We start from the raw sequence: 13,013 nt of genomic DNA on the forward strand, positions 1-13,013 counted from the left end.
GCGATCGCGGGGTCAGCCCCGCGCCCCGTCCCGCACCCCGTGCGCCCCCCCCCATCCGCGTGCGCTGGCCAGCCGCAGATCCCCACGCGCCGATTCATGGTCCGCTTGGGTAGAGACACTCCGGCCGGCCCACTGCCCGCAGCCCACACACGCAGCCGGGACTCACGCGCGCGTGCTTAAACACACATCTGCCAGCGCCAGTGTGTGGACCCCGCAGCATCTCACCCCAGGACCTCTGTCCCAACGGACACCCCAACAGAGGCTGCTGCATTGGGTGATTCATAGGGTAGCTCAGACTTCTGCGCACAGGCGGAGGGGGGCGGGGGATCGGGCACCCCCCCCCCACACACACCCAGAGGTCAGCACACACACACACCCTCCCCCCCCCCAGAGGTGAGCAAGCAGCAGGACTCAACAAACAGCACCTCTTCACCTACTGCAGACCTCCTGGGAACCAGCAGCAAGAGGCTCTGACCCAGAGGAACCCCCTCACGGCAGCAGGCCAGCCAGTGCCCCTGAATCTTGGTTTGAAGTTCAGCGTCCATTTGATCCTACTCACACCTGTCCCAGACATATCTCCCATCTGGGCCCAGAGTCCTTTTTTTTTTTTTTTTCCGGTCGTGGGGCTTGAACTCTGGGCCTGGGCGCTGTCCCTGCGCTCTTCAGCTCAAGGCGGGCACCACTTCTGGTTTTCTGGTGGTTCATTGGAGATAAGAGTCTCACGGATGGGCTGGGAAGGTGGCTCAGTGGTAGAGCGCTTGCCTTGCATGCCTGAGGCCCTGGGTTCGATTCCTCAGCACCACATAAAGAAAAAAGCCGGAAGTGGCACTGTGGCTCAAGTGGTAGAGTGTTGGCCTTGAGCTGAAGAACTGAGGGACAGCACACAGGCCTAGAGTTCAGGCCCCACGACCGGACCCAAAAAAAAAAAAAAAAAGAGTCTCACAGACTTTCCTGCCCGGGCTGGCTTTGAACTCAGCCTCCTGAGTAGCTAGGGTGACAGGGGAGAGCCCCGAGTCCTTCCTGTATGGTTCCCTGCTCTCCCCACTCTGCCCCACCCCTTCGCCTCTGCCTTCTCTCCTTCAGGACTTGCAGATCTGACCCAGTCCGTGCTCCTTATGGGGAGCAAACTCCATCTTCCCGGAGAGCCGCAACTCCTGGCTCCCCTTCCCCGGCCCCCAGCAGTTTGCCACCCTCCACAGGAGGGCTGGACACCAGGAGCCAGCACAGGCTCCCAATAGACCTGGAACTCAGGGCATGGGGGTCCTGGGCTCCTGATAAGCCTCACCCCCTGGGAAGGATCCAGAACCTCTGTGCCTGCTTGCCTGTGGACATTCCTTGCTATAACCTTAAAATCCAGAAGAATGAGGGATGGGACTAGTACTTGGGGAGGGGAGAATGCTCACCTATAAGTGGGGAGACCTGGCTCCAAGTCTCAGCCAGCCACAGAAGCCCAGTGCACCCAAAAACAAACCGCCTCCTTCCTTGAAGCTCCCTGTTTATACCAGGGCTGGCTGCAGGGCCCAGTTGGGGTCCCTTTCGTGCCTGGATAATCTGGAGCATCTCCTGGTGAATCCCTTGAACAGTGGGGGTAGGGCGAATGCAGAGCTTTGGGGGGGCACTCCCCTTCTGTAGAAATCTTCCACTCCTAAAGTCATCCTGCCCCTGAGTGAGGGACATTCCGATAGTTTCCTTAATAGGACCAGAAATGTCAAGTCATTTTCTTAAGGTCACACTGCCCAACTACAGTACACACCGAGTCTTTCAGTAGATGCCTGATGAGTGAATAACTGCGGAGTGGCGATGTGAAGCCAGACTTGCGGGGGGGGAGATGATGGTGAAGTCCTTTTTCTCTGGTAGCTTAGACTTGTGTGATTGAAAGTCCTGCTCTCCGGTCATGGACCTCCACTGGCCTTGCATGGCCTCGCAGAGGCGTCTGACCGAGGGCCAGTTTTGATGTCTTGACCACGGGTACTGGCTTGTCAGGCAGCCCCAGTGCCTCGGAATCAACCAAGCAGACTGCCTCGGCTGTTGGTTTCTGGCCAGGAATCTGGGGAAGGAAGGAAGATAGCCATTACTCAGCCCGCTGAGCGGGGGCCGCAGACAGCTCTACCGATGAGATGAGCCAGCGAGATACTGAGGGGTGAAGAGATTTTCTCCATCGGTATCAATCAGCCAGCCCACCTCGGCCGTAAAGGTAGGCACTGGAAATGGCGGTGGCGGCTATTGCCGGAGCCAGTAATATCAGTGGCGTTGATAATGGTGTTGGTATTACTTGAATCGGAAACCTAACGATTAGCCTCTGTGGAGATGCCACAGTAGTGTCCCTCATCAGCCTGTCCTTTGCTGCACCCCACAAGGCGTGGCTCCTGCCAGGCCAGCTGGGAGAGGTGGCCAGGTCTGTTCACACATCCTTCCCAGCCCTGCTGCGAAGCCCCAAGGCCCAGAAACGATCGAGAGGACAGTGTGGGCCTGAGATGCAGACACCCACCCAGTCACAAACGCGCGGTTTCCGCAAGTCACATTTCACGGCAGGCTGCAGCTCCCGCTCCAGCTGCTCACAAAGGCCAGGGGCAGGGTGGGCGACAGAGCCTCTTCCAGCCAGTTCACCCCCTGCTTGGCCATGGGGACCCTGGAGGACTCCCACAGAACCCTGGCCCAAAGGGGCGGTGGGTGGAGGATGATTCATGTCTGTGTGTGTGTAAGCCAGTGGCTCACACCTGTAATCCTGGCTACTCAGAAGGCTGAGATTTGAGGACTGTGGTTCGAAGCAAGCCAGGGCAAGAAAATCCATGGGACTCTTTTTCTCCAATGAACCACCAAAAAAAACAGAAATGGAGCTCAGCACCTAGGTCCTGAGTTCAAGCCCCAGGACTGGCATGTGCGTGCACAGATGTGCATGCCTACACGCATGTATGTGTGCGCACGCGCGCGCGTGCACACACACACACACGTCTGTGTTTGGACCAGAGCTCCTTAGGAAGGGGCACCAAGCAAGACTGAGCATGTCAGGTCCCCGACTCACAATGAGAGGCTGCCAGTCATTGAAGTCCTACTGTGTGCCAAGTCCAAGGCGTTTATTTATACACAGTATCTCATCTAAGCCTTGGACTGATCGCATGCTTAGGAAGTTTTACACTCACTGACTACCTGAGAAAACCACGTCTCAGAGAAGTAGAGAGACTTACTCAACACTGCCCAGCTTCAAAAAGCCGCATTTGGGACAGTTTCGGTCTGAATGGAAGGAAAGTCCCCTTTTGGCCTTGGACCCTGCATTGTTGGTAGTTATTTCTTTGTCCATTCACTATTTCAGTCAAGAAACCCCTTTATTCAGGGCGGGGGGGGGTGCACACCTTTAATCCCAGCATTTGGGAGATTGAGTCGAAGGAAGGTGAACCCCAAGCTAGCTTGGGAGGGGGGGCAGAGAGAGGGAGGGAGGGAGGACAAAGCCCACTGGGTCACATGAATTCATCTCTGTGGCCTGGGCGGGCAATCTGGTTTCTTTTTTTTTTTTTTTTAATTTTATTTTATTTTATTTGTGAACAAACTGTACAGAGGAGTTACAATTGCATGGGCAGGATAATGCGTACATTTCTTACCAAGCATTGCAGCCTCCTCCTTTGTTTACCCTTCCCATCCCTTCCCAGCCTCCCCCCTCCCCCCCATCCCAATCCTTCTCCTTCCCCCCTCCCCCCCAACCCCTTCCCCGCCCCGACAATCTGGTTTCTGAGCTGGGCCAGGGGGCCTCACTCCTGGGTCCCGGGCTCTGCCCCCCACCCAGGAGGTGGAGCCCTGCAGGGAAGCTTGGACTAAAAAGACAACTTAGCTCTGAAGACATCGGGGCTATAGGAGGACTCTGCAGATAGAGGAATCACATCAGAGAGGGCAAGTGGGCTGCCTGGCGTCACCCAGCAGATGCCAGAGTTCTAACAAGCGTCAGCATCCGGGATGGGCAGAGGTGGAGCTGCCGTTGCTGCCATGGCTCCAGTCCTCTCCCCTGTATCCCCACTTGCATCTAACCCGGCCCTGCTGCCCTGGCCCCAGCCCCCACCTAGTCAGAAAGCATAGTAAGTGTAGAATACTAGCGATGTGCCAGGCACTGAGCAGATGCTCCATGTACCCTAACCTGCACAATCCCTACACCACCACACACCACTTAGAGAACATTGTGACTAGAGAGGGTGAGTCACCTGTCCAAGGTCACACAGCTGATAAGGGGCAGATGGAGCCCAGCAGAGTCCCTGTGCGCAGGGTCGCCGTGGGAGGAAGGAAGGGGGAGGTTCCAGGCGGGGCTGGGGCTGCCCCAGGCTGTTTCTGGCAGTTACCCCTCCAGCCTGTCACGCTTGCCGGCACGTGTGCCAGCAGCTCTTGTGTCTGCCAAAACCTGGAAGGAGGAAGCCAGGTGCTGTGTTCCGGGCCCAGCTCTAGAGGACATCACTGAAGCGCGGGGGGGGGGAAACGTCCCTGGCGAGGTAGTGTTTGTTGTGTGCAAGCCTGCAAATCTGGTACCTCATCTCCTACCTGGGGGAACCAGCAGCCTGGGGAGCGCTGGCAGGCAGGTTAGGGCTGCAGTGGGTGTGGGGGGGGGGCGCCTGGGATCCTGGGGCCACGCCCCTCTAGGAGCCAGCCTCCTAAACTTCTACCTGTTTGGGGTTTTTTTGTTGTGGTGGTTTTGCTTTTTGGTCTGAGACTGGGACTCGAACTCTGTACCTAATGCTTTTGCTAGTGACTGGGCCACACCTCCAGCCCTCAGCTTCTACCTTGGGACGTCTCTCCAGCCTCTGGGAGTGGCAAAGTCGCCATTTCTGCCCTTGCAGAGCTCACTGGGGTCCCCACCCCGTCCCTGTCCCTCTTCCCTGGAGCAGAGGGGATGGATCACGAGCGCTGGGTGCCCTGGGTCGCCGCTGGAAGTAGAAGGCCCCTGTTTTCCGGGGCTGACCATGGTCATCCACCGGGGGCATGCCCCGGGAGCCCGGGCACGCTTCCTGGCCGGGTGACGGCAGTGGGGTGCGGTGTGGCAGGCCCCTCCCTAGCCTGCATCTGCCCCGGACAGCAGCATGTGCGCCGACCTGGGCTGTGCATCCTTCAGCAGAGCCAAGTAAGAGGAGACAGCGAGGGCCAGAGGCTCGCCTCTGGAATCCTAGCCACCTGTAAGGCAGCTAACCGGCCAAAGCTGGGCTGGAGGCACCGCGGTAGAGCGTCCACCGCGAGGCAAGCAAGCCGAGTGAGAGGACAGACACTGAGTTCAAGCCCGGAGCTGGCGGTGAGGACAGGGAGAGCCAGGAGCTGCTCTGGGCATGGCGGCTCATGCCTATAATCCTAGCTGATTGGGAGGATGGAGGTTCAAGGCCAGTTGAGCAGAAAAGATCAAGATCTTACTCCATGGAGAGCTAAGTATGGTGCGCGAGCGCCCATCTTCCCAGCTGGACTGGAAGCCTCCCGTGCTTGGACTGTGCTCGGGAATATACCTGAGCCAGAAATCTTACCTCAAAAATAGCCAGCAAAAATCAGGCCTGGAGGCGTGGTTCAGTGGTAAGAAGCACCTACCTAGCAAGCAGCAGGACCAGAGTTCAGACTCCAGTACTGAGAGAAAAAAATAATAGGAGACAACCCAGCCAGTGGAAAGCCAGGACCGGCTTGAAGGAGAGCTGGCAATCTGGGCTTCAGAGGGTACTTACTTAGCACTCAAGGTCAGGAGGGTGGTGCCACATTGGTGCTCTCGGGAAAGTGAGGCGGGGTGCGTGCTTTCCCGACTCCGCTGAGTGGGCCAGCTTCTCTGCTTCCTCACAGGGCGCTGTGCTCTGCGTGGGGGTTGCAGGGGCCATGAGCCCCTTCCCACGTGGTTCTGTAGCTGCCCCCCAGCCCCTCCCCCTCCCCCCTTGCTCCTGTGAGGTAGTGGGAGCATCTGCGTTTTGAGGTTTTGTGAGCACAGCTCGCACACCACGGCCGAGGCCCACGTGTTGGCCTTTACATTAATTTGCCTTGCGTCTCTCAGGATGAGTACAATTGGATGGTTCTGTAATCCATTCCCGGGTAATTTGTACCTGTAGTCTCGGCTCCCTCTCCGTCGGGATTAACCGCTTGCTTCCTGACTGCCCGGCAACCCCACGGGGCCGCCCGTAGATGTCCAGATGTGGGCAGCATCTGGCGGGCTGGCAGGATTCCTCTGGCTTTCCCCCAGATGTGTTTCCTCGCAGACCCAGCTGGGACGTGTGTCTCCGGACTCAGCTGCATGCGGGGGTTTCCAAGTCGAAAAGCATTTGCTGGTTTGAAAGCACCATGGTGTGACTTCACGGAGCAGCTGGTCCTCCCTGCCGCTCAGGCAGGAGGTAGAATGGGCAGTGGAGAGGCGTCACCGCCCAAGGAGCCCTTCCCCATCCTGGCTGGGGAGCAGCACGGAGGCGGGGGCTGCTGCAGGCTCCCTGGAAGGCTAGATTTCCCCACCTTGTTCTTGCAGGGACTTGGAGCCGATCAGCCTGGCATAGCCAGGAGCCTGATCCTGGGCCCGCAGGATGGCATGCTTGGGTCTGAGCAGGTTCATGGGGCCTTTGAGGGGAAAGGAAGTTTGAGATTAGAAACTGAACCCCGCTGGGCGCTGGTGGCTCACGCCTGTAACGTCAGGAAGTTGAGACCTGAGGATCTTGGTTCGAGGCCAGCTTGGGCAGAAACGTCTAGGAGATTCTAATGGAACACCATCCTTGAATGAAAAAGCAAAGCCAAGAGCATGAGGTCCTGAGTATCAGTTTAAGAAAGAAAGAAACATAGCAAGTGAAGGATGTAACCACTACCAATGGGTGGGTGGAGGGGGGGGTGGATGTCTAGATGGACAGATGGACAGACATGATGGGTGGGTGGGGTGATGCTGCTAATGGAGTTTGACAGGAAGGCTTTGATTTGTCAAAGCTGGACTCCAGATTCTAACAAAGACCTGGTTCTCGTTCCCACCTTGCAGCCATCTTTCTTTGAGGTAATCTTGATACATAGCCCAAGCTGGCCTTGATCTCTAGGTCCTCCTGCCTCAGTCTCCTCAGTGCTAGGATGGCAGGCGTCCGTCACGGTGTGCAGCGCCTCCTTGCTCTCATTTTGACAGACTTCCCCAGTGCCCGGATTGCTGAGCTGCTGTCAAGGAGGTCTCTGGGTCTGAGAGGCTTTGGCTCTGACTTCGGTTTCGAGTCCTTAGTGTCAGGACAGCCACGCCTGGGCACTGCCCAGAGGGGACACTTAGGAAAACGGCCCTCCCCACCACCAGCAGCCTTGCCTGGGGCAGCATTTGAAGAACCAATTTGCTTCCTCACTGCCCTTCTGGCCCAGTGGACTAAGTGGGTCACTTGGCTCCCTGAAAAGATTCTGTGGGGCGTCTGGGGGGCCCAGTCCTGGAGAGCCCAGTCCTGGGCAGCAGCCCTGCCCTGGCCCGAGGCACCTGAAACACCCTTGGCTCCAGGCTTGCAGCTTCCAGGATCTACCTCACCCTCCTGCTGCATCGGCCCTCCGTCTTCTGCATGCCCTCTGCTAGTGGGATTGCCCCAGAACCCTAAAACCTGGAATATTCTTTCCCGGGCCACACCTCTAAATCCTGGCCTTTTGGGGACTCCAACTGATAGGATGGGTGGACCCTCAGAAGGACAAACAGGCAGCTAGCAGTCTCCGGGGCCTTTCCCAGAGCTGGGAACTGGCAGGTGGCTGCTTGCTGTGTCCCAAGGCGCACCGCTATTGGCTACTGGGCTATTCCTCTTGGCCTGATGTCACAAGCAGCCCCCCGGCACCCGACCCCGTGTTACATGAAAGCTTCTGAATAGGGGCGAAAGGCAGCTCTTCTCCGGCATCTAGGCCTTCCTCTGCCTCCGGGCTGGGTAGTGACTGAGGCTCAGAGGTGGAGATTTTAGAGGGCGATTGTTCCCACCACCTGGCAGGTAGGACAGCGCGTCCTGAGATGCAGAGTGACTTGTTCTGGGTCACACAGTGGGCAGGTGGCAGGCCAGCCCCCCTCCTCTGCCTCCTTCCCCTCCCTGCTTCCTGCACCTGAGCCCAGAGAATGGTGCCTGGAGGTGAAAACAGGAATTGTTCTCCATATTTGCTAATCGAGTCAGAGAGAGAGAGAGAGAGAGAATGCACGCGCCTTGAGCTCATCAGCCAGGAAGGAATCCAATTTGGCTTTTATAGCCATGGTTATTGGTCATACATTGTGGGATCTTTTTATTTTTTATTAACCCAGCAGTCTGGGGGCTGAGGCACAGGACTGGCCGCGGGGCCCCCTGGGTCCCCCCCAACCCCCCTCCTGCAGTCTCCAGCCCTGTGTAGAACTGCGGGCAGCAGCCAGGACACTCGGTGGGCGGCAGCCCAGTCAGGCTGGCCAGGGTGCACGGCGGGTTTTTAGGACTCTGCTGACCCTGCCAGGCACGAGCCTGGGACCCCACGTTGTAGTTTACGGCTTGGGTTCATGTTGCTGGTGTTATTAAGCTTTTATTGTCTTTTCTGTGATGCTCAGGCAGCTGTGACGGCTCTAATGGGGCAGGGGGGGGCGGGCGGGGGTAGTTGTGCAGGTGGAGGGGTAGGGCATGGAAGGAAGGGAGGGCAGAGCCCATCCTGGGGTGGAATTCTACTTGGCAGCCAGGGTCAGGGGTCTGCTCTGTCCAGTCCCCACCTTACAAGCTGCCCCCTAGGAGCTGAGGTCGAATCAGATGTGAGATAAATAAGTAAAGCACCTAGTGTGTGCTGGCTGCCACCACCTGGTGATGGTGAGCTTCTGCATGGCGAGTCCCTTGTAGAAAGCCATCCTTGGTCTGATGTTTTCTTTGGTTTCCTGGCCCCTGAGGACCTGGGTGGCAGATATTAGTGGACTGTTATGTCCTCCTCTCTCTGGTCACAAAGTCCTGGCCTGGCCCCAAAGCCAGCATCTCTTCCTTTCTCGTGACTGGAGGAAGAATGCTCTGAGGAGTGAGTCCTGCCCAGAGATCCCAGAGCCTGGGGCTTTCTCCAGCCTTCCCAGAACTCACGGACCCCCTCTTGTGGGGGGAAGAGGGGTGTTGGGGAGCTGTCAGGCCCTGGAGCTGGGGGAGGGGTGTGATCCGGGCTGCCCACGATCTAGATTCCCTCAGGCAATCACCTGGGTCTGGACCTGGTGTGATCTAGGGTCAGGCCCCACAGTTGGTTTGCCTTTTTTTTTTTTTTTTAGCAAGTCGTGGGGCATGAACTCAGGGCCTGGGCACTGACCCTGAGCTTTTTTTTTGCTCAAGGTTTGCACTCTCCCACTTGAGCCACAGTGCCACTTCTGGCTTTTTGCAGTTAGTTGGAGATAAGAGTCTCATAGCCTTTTCTGACTGGGCTGTCTTGGAATTGCGATCCTTAGATCTCAGCTTCCTGAGTAGCTAGGATGACTGGCATGAGCCATCCATCCAGGGTTGATTTACATTTTAAGAGTGGGAGGGGCTGGGAAGGTGGCTCAGTGGTAGTAGAGCGCTTGCCTTTCATGCCTGAGGCCCTGGGTTCGATTCCTCAGCACCATATAAGAAAAAAAAAGCCAGAAATGGCTCTGTGGCTCAAGTGGTAGAGTGCTAGCCTTGAGCTGAAGAGCTGAGGGACAGCGCCCAGGCCCAGAGTTCAGACCCCACGACTGGACCCCCCCCCCAAAAAAAGAGGGGTAGCCACTGAAGCCCCTGGTTCCTGAGATGCACAGGCAGAGGGCAGCTTTGGGGCTCTGAGAAGCCCGTAATGACCATGCTAGAGGGGCCCGGGTAGCACTGTCCCATCTTATAGATGGGTTCCTGTCTAGTGTCAGAGGTGGGATTTGAACCCAGGTCCATGTTACTTAGCTCACCCCCTTGGCACCCAAAATCAAGCCCTGGCTGTTTTCAGTCCCTGATAATCTCTTCGGTGCTGGAGAGAACACTTCGAGCCCACTAGAGGGAACCCAAAAATGGGGCACCCGGAGGCAGCCCTCCCACACACTGCTGACAGGCTCCGCGGGGGCAGCAGGTGAGCCCTCCGCCATAGATCCCCCCCCCCCCCGGGCCAAGCTTGTTTGGCTGGCACGTATTGAGCTGTTGGGTTTACGAGTGAGCGCCCAGTTTTCGCACCAGCTGTCGGCCGGGGAGGCCAGCCGTCCTTCATCCACTATCTCCTCCGCAGCCTGCTTAGACAGGCTCAACACAGAGCCCGCCTGCACCCCTGCGCACCCCGCCCGCCCCATCCGGTCTCCTGACAGACAGATAAGCCTGGGCTGTCTTTGTGGAGAAGCGTGGTCACGGACCACGCGGAGCTGACAGGATGGCATTTGTTGGGTGAAGCCGGTGCCTTTGTCAGCTGCAGCGGCAAGGCCAGCTTGCCAGGGAATGGGGGGGGGCTGGGCTGGAGGAAGGCCCCCACAAGCCTCCCCCTTCCTCTGGGATCCGGACCACAGCCCCCACTCCTGTTTAAGATTCTGAAGAGAGCCAGGCATCGGCGGCTCACACCTGTAATCCTAGCTCCTCAGGAGGTTGAGATTTGAGGATCGCCATTCAAAGCCAACCCAGGCAGCAAAGTCCGTGAGATGCTTATTTCCCATGAACCAGGGAAAAGCTGGAAGTGGAAGTGTGGCTCGAGTGGTCGAGTGTCATCCTTGAGTGAAAACCATAGGGGCTGTCCCAAGCCCTGCGTTCAAGCCCCTCTTCCTCTCCCCCCTGGAGAGAATTAGGGACTTCTGAAGAGGGGACAGGAAGGGCTCTAGGACCCATCTCTCAACCCAAGGCTGAGAGGATCCCAGCCCAGGATCAGACCCAGAGCTAAACACCCAAGTCAGGAAGAAAATGTTGATTAGCTTCCTAATTGCCATTAAATGATACACATATATATGTATTTTAAGTCAAATCTGCATGTCTGATGTGATTTTTTTTATTACATTTTAATAGTCTGGCTGGGATGAGGGAAGGCTGGGCTGCCGCTGGCCACAGGAGGGAAGCTGTAAACAGGGTGGGGGGAAGGCCAGGCCTCAGCTCACCCACACTCCTGCAAGTAGAGAGCCCCGGCCCAGTGGGGGCGGGGTGGTCTCACCCCCAAGGCCCCATCTGCCCAGACTGGGGGTGTCAGAAACCACTGCAGACTGGGGTGATAGAGTCAGATAAAGACTTCAGACAGGAGTCCTGCCCCCGCCCCCGCCCCTGCTGGGCTGTCTGTGCGTAAAATGCAGTGCAGGGTGTGCTGTGGGGCCCTTTGGGGTCTGATAGTCCATTGTCTACTTTGGGGTTTTTTAATTTCAGTCCTGGGGCTTGAACGCAGGGCCTAGGCATGGTTCTGGAGCTTTTTTGCTCAAAGCTAATGCTCTATCACTTGAACCATGGCCCCATTTCTGGCTTTTTATTTTTAAGAGGTTACTTAATTGGAGATAAGAGTCTCATAAAGTTTCCTGCCTGGACTGGCTTTGAGCCACTATCCTCAGATCTTGGCTGGGATTACAGGCGTCAGCCACGGTAGGACTCCTCTCTCCATGTTGGAACGGAGCTTCGGGTTTCGGGTTCTGTCACCCACAGAGGTCTGCCAGCTCCCCACTGCAGCGTCCTGCTGTCTTTCTGGGGTCCCTCCTGCCACAGCCCAAGACAGCTGTCGCTGGTGCTCACTGGAGGACAGAACGCCTCTCTCCCACCCATTAGAGGAACTCTAAGAGCTGAGGCCGTCAGGAAAACCCTCCCCTCACACGCATAAACTAATGTATTGATGGAGCACGGTGACACGACCAAACAGTGAGTACATTTCCTCCCGCACAGTGGCTCCTGTTCCCCCCGCTGTCTACCAGGACTTTCACTGGTGTCCAGTGCACTTTGCAGCTGGGCTTTTCCACCCTTTCCCTCGAGTTCTGTGCCCTCCTCTATTTTTAAATAATGTTCATTTCTGATCCCAAAGGTAAGGCTGTCCTGACCACAGAAAGAAAAAAGCAGACAAGTATAAAGGAGGAGAAAATAGTAATTACCTATAGTTCTCACCCCACCCCACACCCCAGACGATGGTAACCACTGCTCATAGGTTTGGGAGGTTGTTTTGTTTTTGTTTTGGTGCCAATCCTAGGGCTTGAACTTAGGGCCTGAGGCTGTCCCTGAACTAGTTTTGCTCAAAGCTAGCGTTCTATTGCTTTGAGCCACAGCTCCACTTCTGGCTTTTTTGGTAGTTTAGTGGAGATAAGAGTCTCAGATTTTCCTGCCCTGGCTGGTACGATCCTCCGATCTCTGTAGCTAGGATTATGAGTAGATCTGAGTAGCCAGGATTTCGGGCATGAGCCACCAGTGCCTGGCACGTAGGCTTTATTTAAATACATACATCTAGAGGCTTGGAGCTGTGTTGTAGTTGTTGCTGCTGGTGGTAGCTGGGCTGGTTTCTTTCTGTTCTAAAAGTAAGAATTCGGGGTTTGAGGCGCGGCTCGGTTGGGAACTGCTATGCTAGCCCATGAGCAAAAGCGGCCACAGTACCCAGTGTGAGCTCTGGTGGCAGATCCAGGAGAAAAAAAAAAAAAGCCAAGTAGGAACTTGTTGCAGCTGTCGGTTTTGCATCTCCCCTGGCTGGCGGGGACGTTCTGCGCGCAGCCAGGCTCTCGGTCCTGCCAGTCTGGAAGGTGGCGGCCCCCATGCAAGGTGACTTGCTCTGCAGGTGTGAGCACTGTGCTTCAGTGGGAGGTTCAGAGCTTAACTGCTGAGTGTGTGTGCATAAAAGACGGGCAGACAGAGAAGGGCCCACTGTAATGAGCTGGAAGGACCCCAGTCCAACTCCAGTTGGTCAAGGATGAGTATCGTGGGGCCCCCCTGGTCTTCCAGAGGGGCAGGGGCTTCTATGAAATGGATCTTTCCTATCACTCAAGAAGGAAAACAGACCTGTGAGCTGCTGCCTGGCCGGTGGCCTTCCTGGGGGCGGAGGGGGGAGGCAGAGCCCCCAATCCAGCCTCGGTGGTGGCGGGTGGCGGGCATCAGCTCACACTGCAGCCTGGCACAGCCCCGTGTTCAGGGCTTACTGCAGGACCGGGCCTCCACTTTCTCATACCCAGGAGGGGGAAGGGCATG

Source organism: Dipodomys ordii, unplaced genomic scaffold (genome assembly GCF_000151885.1).
Source record: "Dipodomys ordii isolate 6190 unplaced genomic scaffold, Dord_2.0 Scaffold6, whole genome shotgun sequence".
NCBI classification, from domain to species: domain Eukaryota; kingdom Metazoa; phylum Chordata; class Mammalia; order Rodentia; family Heteromyidae; genus Dipodomys; species Dipodomys ordii.